Source organism: Tenrec ecaudatus, chromosome 8, assembly GCF_050624435.1.
Source record: "Tenrec ecaudatus isolate mTenEca1 chromosome 8, mTenEca1.hap1, whole genome shotgun sequence".
Taxonomy (NCBI): Eukaryota; Metazoa; Chordata; class Mammalia; order Afrosoricida; family Tenrecidae; genus Tenrec; species Tenrec ecaudatus.
Genome location: NC_134537.1, coordinates 1,018,506 through 1,031,841, shown reverse-complemented (window position 1 = coordinate 1,031,841; position 13,336 = coordinate 1,018,506).

Genomic DNA, 13,336 nt, shown 5'->3' with positions numbered 1-13,336 from the left:
CTGAGCCCTTGGTATCAGCTCCTCATTTCCCCCCTCCCTCTCTGCTCCATCCTCCTTCATGAACCCTTGATAATTTATAAATTATTATTCTTTTGTCATATCTTAAACTGTCCGACATCTCCCTTCACCCACTTTTCTGTTGTCCATCCCCCAGGGAGGAAGTTATATGTAGATCGTTGTGATCTACCCCTTTCTACCCCACCTTCCCTCAATCTCCCGGTATGGCCACTCATCACTGGTTCTGAAGGGATCATTTTTCAGTTTTTACTAAGTTAAAATTGATACTCTCCTTTCCCACTCTAGGTCTCTGTAACTCAGTGAATGATACCTACAGCCATCGATGGCAATATATTTCACGGAGCGACATAATGACAAAAACCAGGCCAAACTCACTGCCACTGCGTGGCTGCCGACTCAGAGCGACCCTGTAATACAGGGGAGAACTGTTCCTGTGCTTTCCTGAGACTGAAACTCTCTAGGGGAGGAGAAAGCCCATCTTTCTCCCTCTTCCTCCCCCCCACCCCCAAGAATAGCAGCACTCATTAATATATGAAGGCCTAATTCAGTACACCAAACCTTTAGGAATGTACTTTGACGTTTCTCTTTACCCTACATCTAAACGCTACCAAGTGATTTTGGTTCTCCTATCTCTCAGTACAAGTCCCTCTGCTGCCCAAACCATCACTCCCTTCTGGCAGGATACTGCAAGAGCCACTTCCTTGTCCTTGCGGCATCTCTGTTGGTGTTGCTATTGTTTTGCTGGCCTCGACCTCACCCTGTACATTTCAGTTAGGGAACTCTGAGTAGCTCCTGCCTAACCCTCCTCCTCGCACACTACCTCCCCACTTGTTCTCTGTGCGCGTCCATTCTCCAGAAAAGAACTCAATGTAATTTTCATCAGGGAAACACCCTTGACTCTCAGATGAGACGCGCACAGTATAAGCCATTTTTATTTTTCCCATGAACTCTTTGAAGCCCCCGCCTCGTTGTGATATGTGTGTATAACTTTAGTAACTGAATTATGAAGACTGACCAGTTTCTTCTTCTAAAACCTGCCTATTGACTTATGTAATATTTATCTGCAGTCCTCTGAAACATGTAATTTGGAAACTGGACAAATGTACCCAGATCAACATTTATATAATAAAATCAATATATTTTGCCTCTGACTATCTATGAACATTATAGACATATGAGTATAAAGCTGAATTCTGTGAACTTCATTGAGTGAACTTCTATACCTGACGACCCAGGTATACCAGAGCAGAATTGTGCTCCACGGGGCTTCCAAAGGCTGATGGGATGAAATAGATCACCAGGACCTCATTCAGAAGCCCCTCTGAGTGGGGCTGGACCACCGACTCTGTGAACCGCTGAGCTTAACATTTTGCACCGCCCACCCAGGGACCCTTAGGTATCAATAGATAATTCAAATAGTGGGATGTCAATAAATAAAGAACTCAAAGTATCCGATTTTATCTAGTGCTAAAACGGATCCTCTCCATTTTTATTTCCTAATTTACTTGTTACGATGACTCTTTTTTCTCATATTATCAGTAAATTGCACAAATAGATATGGCAAATTGATTATATATAAAATTTGAATTGAGTTATTACTAATTGGTACAGTGCTTACTTCAAAATACTTACACCTATCCTCAAATTAGTATCAAAACAAAACAGAATTGACAGTTTGTAAAAAAAAACATTTTTTGAGTTTTCTGTCAAATTTGATGATACATTGAAATTTAAAACAATTGTGATAATGAAAAAAGTACAAGTAAGTTTAAAAATTATGAATGACTATCGGATTTTATTGCAGTTCCATCTGAAATCTCATAAGAATTGCTTACCGTAATGTTAATCATTTTTGTATTTTTCTTTTTCTTTTACTGAATTTTAAACATTCTACAATGAGTGTGCATATATTTTATTAGTAGTAGAAAGCTTTTAAGTTTTTAAGTAAATGTACTTAAATTTTTTAAAACAGTTCTTATAGGACAAATATCATACTCTAAAATCTGTAATAGTGGGTTGAAACAAAGCAGGTTAATTTCACCTGCTATTCAAATGAATCATATAAAATTAATTATGATTTTTGAGGGACTTTTTAAGTAACTGAAGTCCAAAAAGTTTGCATTTATGAGAATATTGAAATAGTTATCTGCTAATTTAAAAAGGTATTTTTGTACCCCGATAAATAGAAGCATCCATGTCAGTTTTGTTTCTCTCTACTGTAAGCGTATGTCTTGAAAATTTTCAAAATATTTTTAAATTTCATATTCAGAATATTAGATTCAATCTGAACCAACTGGTAATATTTAATAGCCATCTATGTATGTCATGTTTACACACACATTCATAGATAAGATAAATTGGTCTGGTGATATGAATATTTATTTGTGTACATTGTTCCATTTTCTAAATTGCATGTTGTAGAGAATCAGAGATAAATCTTACATAAGTAAAGGGATGAAGTTTGCTTACTTAGAAAGGTTTTTTTGGTTTTTGTCCCCTATTAAAAAACAACCCAAAAAACAGATGCACTATTGCCTGGTTCACAGTCAGAGCCCGTCTGAAATGGCTGCCGCTGGCTCAGGGAAGTCATAAAGAGATCAAATGACTCCTGGGCCACTGGAAAACCTACTGCCTAACTGCTTTTTGGGCCAATTTGAAGAAGTAATTAGACTTCCTGGAAGATTATCTGAATGATGCTCCAAGTATAATTATGAACTGCCCAGAAGTGTTGCTTTCAATGTATGAGGTTATCAACTAATCCAGATAGAAGGGTTATTAACGCTCATGATTTTGAAATTAAAACGAGTAAAATGATGGTGACATGATAGTGTATTAAAGAATGTGGCTCATTTCTGGAATTATCTGTTATGAGTAAAAATGCCAGCTTTTAGTCCATTGAAATACAATCATGTTTTCCTATCTGTCTTTAGAACTCCATTTGTTGTGCTCTAAATGTTGACAATTGATTGCAAATCTAAAGAGTTTCCATATTATAATGGAAAAGACTTCTCAGAACTGAACATTGATAAACGCATGGTAATCCCAGGCAGTGAATGCAGTGAGCGGTGGTGTGCGGATGCCTCTGCGTGCCTGCACACTAACGTGAGTTCACTACTGCTGCCAGGCTCTCCAGTGTCCCTCGAGTCAAGTGCAGACAGACTGTCTACAGGACTGGGCCTGCAGGGTCACTTTAAGGTAACTGTTTGCGCACAGAAGTAATTTTCTGAAACTAGCATGACACATGCAGACATCAAGGTACTGTATTTAAACCTCATCTTATGCTCAGGAAAATGTGCCCACCTTTCATGGTAGCGGGTATTTCACCAGAGTTAATAGTCCACTCTGCTGAAAAAAATTGAAAGGCTGTTTTATTCAAAGTTGTAACAATAAAGAAAGGAAAATCAATAAGGAATATATCATAGATTCTATTAATTCTTCTAAATCAGAGTAATAGTTTGCGCTTTATTTATTTCTTTGGATATTTTCTATGATGTTTGTTTAAAAGAAAGCTTTAGAAAATTAACTGTAATTTGGTTGTTTCAACATAGGTGCATGTAGTTTATTATAATTTTAAACTGTTTTATTAGTGCTCACTATGTGTTATGTACACTTCGGTTTATAAATATTAACTTATTAATACACATGACCACCTGATGATGCAAATGCTATTATTAATGACATCTATAGCACAAGGCACAAGAACATAGAGAGCCAGCGAGTGGTGGACCATCGAACCCAGGCCATGTGCGTTAGGGTACTGGATTTGAATATTGACCTGGATTGTCTATCTCCTCATGGGCATAATAAATCATCCAGTGACTTTCAAGACCTTGTTCAATAGGCAGCCCGACGCCCACAGATTAGAATTAAATTATGAACCCAGGATATGGCCCCAGAATCTCCTTGTCAAAAAGATATGGGTGATTTGGTAGTGCAGATTTTCTTCAGTTACCCTTTGAGAAGTGCTGACTTAAGAAATTCAGTGTTTACGTTCATAATACTAAATAAATTTTCCTTGTGACAGTTTGTATTTGTAAACAGACATTTCTATAACTAATTAAGGCCACGGGCACTCAGTTCTCACTCTGTACCTAAATGAAACATGTTCAGACACAGAACACACATGTAGTTCATAGAGGCATTTTTCAATTATCACTGAGGTTTAACCCCCCCCTCCCAAAGATCAAAATCTTTGGGGGTATAATTGACTAATCTAAAGTTATTAGTGGACCAAATATTACATAAGATATTTGTGAATAGAAATAGTCTTCAACACCTTTATTTAATTCGACTTACTGGAATGACTTTTCAGTCTTTTTTATCGTCTTGATTAAACTTGACTTTTGTTGTTGTGTATTTACTTCATCTAGGATGATCTAACATGAAATTTTATTTTTGTTTTTCAAATGAATACTCCCTACTAGTACTACAATAGTTAATTGAGTATTTCTATTTTATGAAATATCTTTGAATGTAATGATTGCATGTACTTTGTTGAATATTCATTAACTATGTTTTTTGCTCAGGAATATAAATCCTCCAAAATATAACACGTATACACTTTAAACTTTGATATGAAATACTCATATTTCTATGATAAAGGAGTTTTTCTTCTTTAAGCACTCTCTCAAATCATATATAATCAGGAACATTGGCAACATTGTTGCTCCGAGAAGGACAGAGAGAACATCAAGAAATCCAAATGAATTCAAACCCATTAAATGTAATGGTGTGGTAAATCTCAGCGTACCATCTGCTGGAGAACACTGATACACTCTTGGAATTCCACATCTTATTTACATAACAGATAAGAATGTGCTAGTAGATTTATATGGCGAATAAATACCCAGAAACAAAACTAAGTTCTTTCTAGATCCACATCTGTGGCTGTCCGTATCTGTATAAAAATGAAACAATTCCTGGCTTGCTATTCTAAAACAAAATCAAAATGCTGCCTCATTCAAATGTTATCAACAATATTGTCTGTAAGATTGATCCACAAAAGGCACAGAAACAATGTTGTATACACTGTGAACTTTACCGAGGGGATTAGAGTTCTTTGCATATTTATGGATTAGGACTACAACGCAGACATGCATGCCTAAAATGCCTATGCGTACATTGAAGCAATCACTTTGTGGCAATTAATTTGGGGGGAATATCTGAGTCATGCTGACTCAACCACCACGGAGGAGTGGAGGCAGTTGCCATGACAATGCTGTGAGTGGGCTCGAGCATCGACTGTGAGGCGCGAGCAGGGTTTCCTTCTGTCAGAGGCAACACTACGGCTCTGAGCAACAATGACGAAGTTGTTAGAAGAATTATTTCTACATATTTGAAATCGTGAGCATTTGTTATCCTAAAAACTACAGACATTTTTTGGGGGGGGGGCATGTGAGAATTTAAAGTGGAATAATCTCTCATCCTTAAATTAAAATTAAATCCTTCCTTATTGTTTTTAAAAAAGGGTTTCTCTGAAACGTCCATCAGCTTCTAACTGCGGATGTGTTCCCGAACAAGACAAGATTGCCTTTGTCTATGGCATCATGCATGTGTTCCCAAACAAGACAAGATTGCCTTTGTCTATGGCATCATGCATGTGCTCCCGAACAAGACAAGATTGCCTTGGTCTATGGCATCATGCATGTGCTCCCGAACAAGACAAGATTGCCTTGGTCTATGGCATCATGCATGTGTTCCCGAACAAGACAAGATTGCCTTGGTCTATGGCATCATGCATGTGTTCCCGAACAAGACAAGATTGCCTTTGTTTATGGCATCATGCATGTGTTCCCGAACAAGACAAGATTGCCTTTGTCTGTGGCATCATGCATGTGTTCCCGAACAAGACAAGATTGCCTTTGTCTATGGCATCATGCATGTGTTCCCGAACAAGACAAGATTGCCTTTGTCTATGGCATCATGCATGTGCTCCCGAACAAGACAAGATTGCCTTGGTCTATGGCATCATGCATGTGTTCCCGAACAAGACAAGATTGCCTTTGTCTATGGCATCATGCATGTGTTCCCGAACAAGACAAGATTGCCTTTGTCTATGGCATCATGCATGTGTTCCCGAACAAGACAAGATTGCCTTGGTCTATGGCATCATGCATGTGTTCCCGAACAAGACAAGATTGCCTTTGTCTATGGCATCATGCATGTGTTCCCGAACAAGACAAGATTGCCTTTGTCTATGGCATCATGCATGTGCTCCCGAACAAGACAAGATTGCCTTTGTCTATGGCATCATGCATGTGCTCCCGAACAACACAAGATTGCCTTTGTCTATGGCATCAATCATGTGCTCCCGAACAAGACAAGATTGCCTTTGTCTATGGCATCATGCATGTGCTCCCGAACAAGACAAGATTGCCTTTGTCTATGGCATCATGCACAGCAGCTGGAGATATTCAGTGTGGTCTCTCGTGAGTTATGTGTGCTTTCATCTATATTCTTTTAAAAATGCTTTTTCATTTAAAGGAGGTCAGAAGGAAATGGGTATTTTCCAGGATTGTGTCTCAAAGCTCATGAGATACCAAATTTCTTTTGGAACCTCTTCTGTGACTTTCATCACCATGGAAGTTGAATAATTAAGCACTTTGAATTTACATTCAGCAACCAGGATTTAATTAAACACAGACCTCGTCTCTTCAACTGCTCTTACGAAGCCTCCAGAAGTTGAAGAGTGCTGCTGTTGACAATGGCAGTCCACCAAGTGGAAAATTATAACTGGGAAAGTAGGAAGGATGCCAGGCCTGGGCCTGAGGGACGGTGGAGAATATGAAAGTAAATACAGTATTGAGTATTTTGGTTATTGCTGTTGGCACTCTTCTTGATTATGTAATTGTCTTGGTAAATTGATATATTATATGTTTATTACTTATTATCAAATCACAGGAATAGGAAACAATTTTGTTCTTGAAAGAATGATGGCCCATTTCACAAGTCCCATCAAGAATGCATTTGGCTATGTAATTGACCATGGTGGGAAATTGAGCTAATTCCAATAGAGGTCTGTAAAGTAATATTTATCACTGGTTACTAGTAGTTAGGGCCAAAATTTAAATTATATTTACATATTTGACATCATACCAAGTGCCATTTATTTTTCATACAATTAGAAATGTGCTTATGAAGACAATTAGTTATTTTGTAAGCAGAATCTGGATTCATATTTTAAGTACTCTGAAATCACAACAACATGGTGGTCTCTTGGTATAACATTCATTTTTAAAATTTAACCTAACTTTATTATTTAAAAATATTTAGACAGACTTTAGTGCCTGGTCACCAGCAAGGTTCTGATTCTTGTAGTAATTAAGTACCCAGTGGGCATTTGATTTGGTTTATTGGTTGTTTTCACTGTGGTCAGGTGCTGTCGAGCCAGTTCCCACCATCGTGGCCTCCTGCACAACAGAAGGAAGCCCTCTGCCACCCTCAGAACGGTTGATATGGTCAAGTTTATTTGTGCAGCTACTGTGTCCATCTTCCTCGTCTTCTTCTTTGCGGCTGCCCTCCAATTTACCCAATGTCAGGTCCTTACTCAAGGTCTAACTTTCACTTACATGTGAGGCTTGAGTCATGCACAGATGCTACAAAATGCATAATGACACAAAGTTGTTACTGAGATAGTGTTGGCCCTCAATATGGTCCAATTTTTATGTCATTTAATTGACAAATTTTTATATATTAGGTTGAGTAGTGACACCCACCCCCTTCAAAAATCAGGGGAGGACTTGAAGCAATTGCTCAGAAGATCAAGGGTCACAGCCATCAGTGTGGATTGCAGCTCACTGCAGGAATAACAATCCTGGTAGCGGCACCGATGGGAACATTGTGGTAAATGCAGAAAACATTGAAGTTGTCAAGGATCTTGATCCAAAAGCAATGCTCTTGGAAGCAGCAAAACATCTGTAATGTGTTGAAGAGCAGGGTGCCACTTTGCGGAATAAGGTGCATACGCCCCATGCCATGGTGTTTCCATAGCTTTGTGTACATGTGAAAGCTGGACCCGCAAAGCGGTCGTGACCCCTAGCTTGAGAACCACTGATCTAAGGGATCAAATGTGTTCAGTGCTTAGGGATTTTGGAGTCCAATGTTATACTCCACACAGGCTCTCTTCTTTCACTGGTACTGGAATCCCCTCCTCCTGCTTCTAAGACGGCCCTTTTCACACCTAATAGGCTGGCAATCACAACCAATAATTAATTAATCGATTTCATTAATTAATTATTAAGAATTAATGACCACTCACACCTGGATTATATGATCCCATGTGTATCTCCTCACTCAGACCCACCAGGAAAACCGTTTGGTGTGCATAACAAAGGCTATGGCTAGCATAGATGGTTGAGACACTCTCCTGCCCTACGCAGTTCAAGTGCAAGTGTTCTTTATTGATCAGGATTCTTGGGAGCGATGGTTCTCAACTTATGGGTCACGATCCCTTTGGGGGTCTAATGACCCTTTCACAGGGGTTGCTCTGAAGTAACAACAAAAATAATTTTATGGTTGGGTGGTCACCACAACATGAGGAACTGTACGAAAGGGTCTCGGCATGAGGAAGGTTGAGAACCACTGCTCTAGAGAAACAGAACCAGCAGAATATACGGGGGAATCAAATGTTCATGAAAAAGTACCTTCATCTTCTAATTCCATGTTCCATGAACTTTTTAATGCCGCCTCGGCTCAGATTGTAGGGAAACACTTCCCTGTGCCTGGGAGGGTTACCTGGGTGCAAAGAATGTGTGGCACAAAACCTCAAGGAGGTTCCTCGTTGAAAACAGCAGAAGCCCCCCCCGCCCCCTTGTCAAAATGTGCTTGTGTGAGAATGTTTTCATAGGTTGAGACCATCTAGAGCCTGAGGCTATGACTCTTACAATTGAAATGTTGTAAACTTTCCCCTTCAACGTGTTACTAAAGTGCCAATTGTTAATAAACTTGTGAGTTCTTCTCTCCCTTAACTTCATGACTCAGTCATAGCTTCCAGCTGACTGGAGTGCTATATAGATAGACAGTGAATAACTCTTATCTGGTTTTCACCCCCATTATTTTACTGAAAAGTAACCATGTTGATAAAGTGCTTATAAGTGCCTAGTTGCCATCTGAAAAGTGTCTGCCTCAGTCACCCACTGCTCCACTGGAGAAAGATGTGTTCATCTCTTTTCACAAAGATGAAAGCCTTGAAAGGCTGGGGAAATCTGACTCTGTCCAAAAGAGCCACGTGAGGCAGATTCAACTCTAGGGCAATGGGCACGATACTGACATTCTTCAAGGTGAGTTCCCTCAATACCTTCATGAGACTAAATCCATGAAACATCTCTTCCTGACATGTCTTAGATCCTTGGGAGCAATGAACTTATCTGATGATTTGCTTTATCTAGTCATGGCGGCTCATACTTCATTTTCATATCAAGCCCAAATCCACACTCCATGCCACGGACTCTATTGCGCCTCACAGTGAACCTATAAGACAGAGTAGAATTTCCCCGGTGTGTTTCAGACATGAGAGTCTCCTTAAAGGAGTAGAAAGCCTCATCTTTCTCTCTCAGAGAATCTGGGGGTTTCAAACTGCTGACCTCCCCTTTAGCAGCCCAAAGCATAACCACATATGACACAGAGAATTTACATGGCCTACCTGTCTATATCAAATAACACTCCTGTCTTATTTCAATTTATTTTCACTTTCATCTCTGTCCCCATGCTTGTTGGGCAAGTGGGCATTGGTGGAAATCCAAGACAACTGCCCTTCCTCACCCTTTAGGTCTGAATTTTATCTCACCCTCATCTCTCAATCTATCAGCCACACGATGATAGATGTGCCCATACGAGGTACAATAGCAGTGATGGGCACGCAAATCTTAAGATAACCATCTATTTTATCGTAAGGGAAACTTTGACAAAAGTACAAGATTCAAGTACAAGGAAAGAAGATGGGACGGGAACAGTCGCAGGAAAGAAGTGGGATAAGTAATGCCACAATAAGGGAAATTCAATCAGACAAAATGTGTGAATAATTGAATGTAGAACTGATGAGATAGCTCTGTAAACAGTCAAACAAATAACAATAAAGCATTAGGGGGGAAACGGGAAAGAAAAGAGCAAAGTAGAATTCAGAAGAGACCCAAAGTTGGTTTTGAATGTAGCAAATGGAAGAAACGATGAAGGAAAACACCCGAGCAGCAATCCTCAAAACACAGTTCTGGAAGACAACTGAGACGTGTCAATACTTGGAGCTAGAGAAACAAAGGGAAGGGCACCTCAACATATCTCAAACTAAGAATCAAAGGAAAACTTGAAGCCTCAAGCTGCCCTATCAAAGCATCCTATGGGAAAACTATTAAAGAATGTAGGAAATAAAAGTGCCTTGGTGGTGCAGGGGTTATGCACTGACCTGCTAGCTGCAAGGTCAGCAGTTTGAAACAGCCAGCCACTAGGGAGAAAGACAGGTCTTTTCTGAGACTCCTTCCTGGAAAGTGTCACCAGAGCAGTTCTAGGAGTGCCCATCTACTCAATGGAAGTGAGTGAGTGAGTGAGTATGAGTGAATGTGAGTGAGTGAATGTGAATGAGTGAATGTGAGTGAGTGAATGTGAATGAGTGAATGTGAGTGAGTGAATGTGAGTGAGTGAATTTGAGTGAGTGTGAGTGAGTGAATGTGAGTGAGTGAATGTGAGTGAGTGAATGTGAGTGAGTGAATGTGAGTGAGTGAATGTGAGTGAGTGAGTATGAGTGAATGTGAGTGAGTGAATGTGAATGAGTGAGTGTGAGTGAGTGTGAGTGAGTGAGTGTGAGTGAGTGAATGTGAGTGAGTGAATGTGAGTGAGAATGTGAGTGAGTGAATGTGAGTGAGTGAATGTGAGTGAGTGAATGAATGTGAGTGAGTGAATGTGAGTGAGTCAGTGAGTCAAGGTGAGTGGATGAATGTGAGTGAGTGAGTGAATGTGAGTGAGTGAATGTGAGTGAGTGAGTGTGAGTGAGTGAATGTGAGTGAGTGAATGTGAGTGAGTGAATTTGAGTGAGTGTGAGTGAGTGAATGTGAGTGAGTGAATTTGAGTGAGTGTGAGTGAGTGAATGTGAGTGAGTGAATGTGAGTGAGTGAATGTGAGTGAGTGAATGTGAGTGAGTGAATGTGAGTGAGTGAGTGAATGTGAGTGAGCGAATGTGAGTGAGTGAATGTGAGTGAGTGAGTGTGAGTGAGTGAGTGTGAGTGAGTGAATGTGAGTGAGTGAATGTGAGTGAGTGAATGTGAGTGAGTGAATGTGAGTGAGTGAATGAATGTTAGTGAGTGAATGTGTGATGAGTGAGTAAGTGAAGGTGAGTGAATGAATGTGAGTGAGTGAGTGAATGTGAGTGAGTCAGTGAGTCAAGGTGAGTGGATGAATGTGAGTGAGTGAGTGAATGTGAGTGAGTGAATGAGTAAATAACAAGACAAAAGGAATCAAGAGAGCCACCTACCAAAAAGAATTGTAAGGTGTAGTCAATTAATGTGGCCTTCCACCCAGAAATCCTTATGTCATGTATTATAATTCTGGACTCTGTTCCTGTGGCTGCAATCCAGTTTTGGCGGGCACTCTCTGATACAGGGATAACGGGGGTGAATCTTTAGACTCCACTGGAGGGAATAGTATCGGGGGCCTGAACTGTCAGGGTTCTGGCGTGCAGAAGGCTGTGGCTGACAGTGGGAGCCCAGGATACATTTATGAGATCTACTCAGGAACTAGCCTTCCAGTGATTTCCCTCTCTCCACAATAGGAGGATGAAATGGAAAGAAACTGGTTACCAAACCATGTACACTGTAAAGATGACTAAAGAAGAGCAAAAAGATAAACCTGATGAATGGATAAAACCATGTCAGTTAATTCCCCTTTTGATCCGCGTTGGGCCTGATCTGGTTTTCAACATTTCTGTGTTTGTTGGTTTGTTTATATTGGGTTTTATCTCAGAGGTGTTATGTCATTGGGGGTCACTCTCTTGAATTTTTGTTACTTGTTTTTCTGTTTTCCACTATCCGTAATCCAGGACTTATGAACATATAAAGACAGCAAGGAGAATAAGGGTTTTTGGGGGCGGGGTGCACAGTGGGGGTGGTGGTGTAAGAGATGATGTCAACAATACTATTTGAGGTGATTGAACTGTGGAATGATATGATATCTGCATAAGCTCCCCAAAACTTAGTTTTGAGGGGAAAAGAGGAAGACTTCTGATGAGATGGATTGACACAGTGAACAGCACAGGCTCAAGCATAACAGTTGTGAATAGGGGGCAGTAGGAGACAGTTGTTTGTGTGTGTTCCATTGTAGGCAGTGTTACTATAAGTCAGAATCTAGTGGAGGGCACGTGGCAGAAACAACAACAGCTGATCCCTTTCTAACAATACTGTCACAGATCTGAGTGGTAGCGTGTCACTCATACAGTAGTGTCAGGTGTCTGAGAGAAAGGTTTGTCCCCTTTCCTACTCACCGTGGCTCTGCAGGACAGAATAGAAGTGTTCTGCAGAATTTTGGAGATTGCAAATCTTTATGGGAGGAGACCATCTTATTTTTTCCAACATCGTTAAGTATAAAAGATTATAAAATAATATTACATTTTTTGAATTAACATATATAAATTAAATAACCATTTAACCACTCTGCATTATAAAAATTCCATGAAGTTGTCTTTCCTGCAGTTGACGTAATTCACGTTCTTTAGAGAACATGTGATTGACTTTTGCCTTACATACGTTTATGAATTCCTTGGAAGCCTCAGAAATAAAGCAAGGACAGAATGCAAGTTCAAAGTTCAGAGAAGCGCACCTGGAACAGATATTCTGACCCCAAAGAGGTTCAGAAAGCAGAGCTGAGGAATTTATCCAGGTAGGCAAGTCAGGCAGGGGAGTAAGTAGTAAGAGAAGTTTAATTCTCAAGTTGCTGATGGTGACTGGCTGAATATGGACATAGGGAGAAATTCCAGAGCAAGAAATATGTAGTTAAAAACGAAGTTGATAACTAGAGACTTTTAGGGGAAAATTAAACAGAGGGGTTGGGGGAGAATGTTTCAAGGAACCTAGAGATTTTATTCCAGAGTCTTATAAACACTATACATAATTTCTGATAACTTTTTGCTTATTAAATCCATACTTGTGTTTTGTGGTTTCTTCAATGAAAGACTACTTAAGTCATTAGATAGCCATTTGAAATTTCTGCCCCCACCATGCGTAGCTTTAGGGATCCACACAGGAAGCTCTAAGGAATGAAATTTTCACCCATTCAGCCTTATGTGTTCAATATTTTGTGAAAAAAGCATATATTATAGGACAAAATCACCTTTATTTTC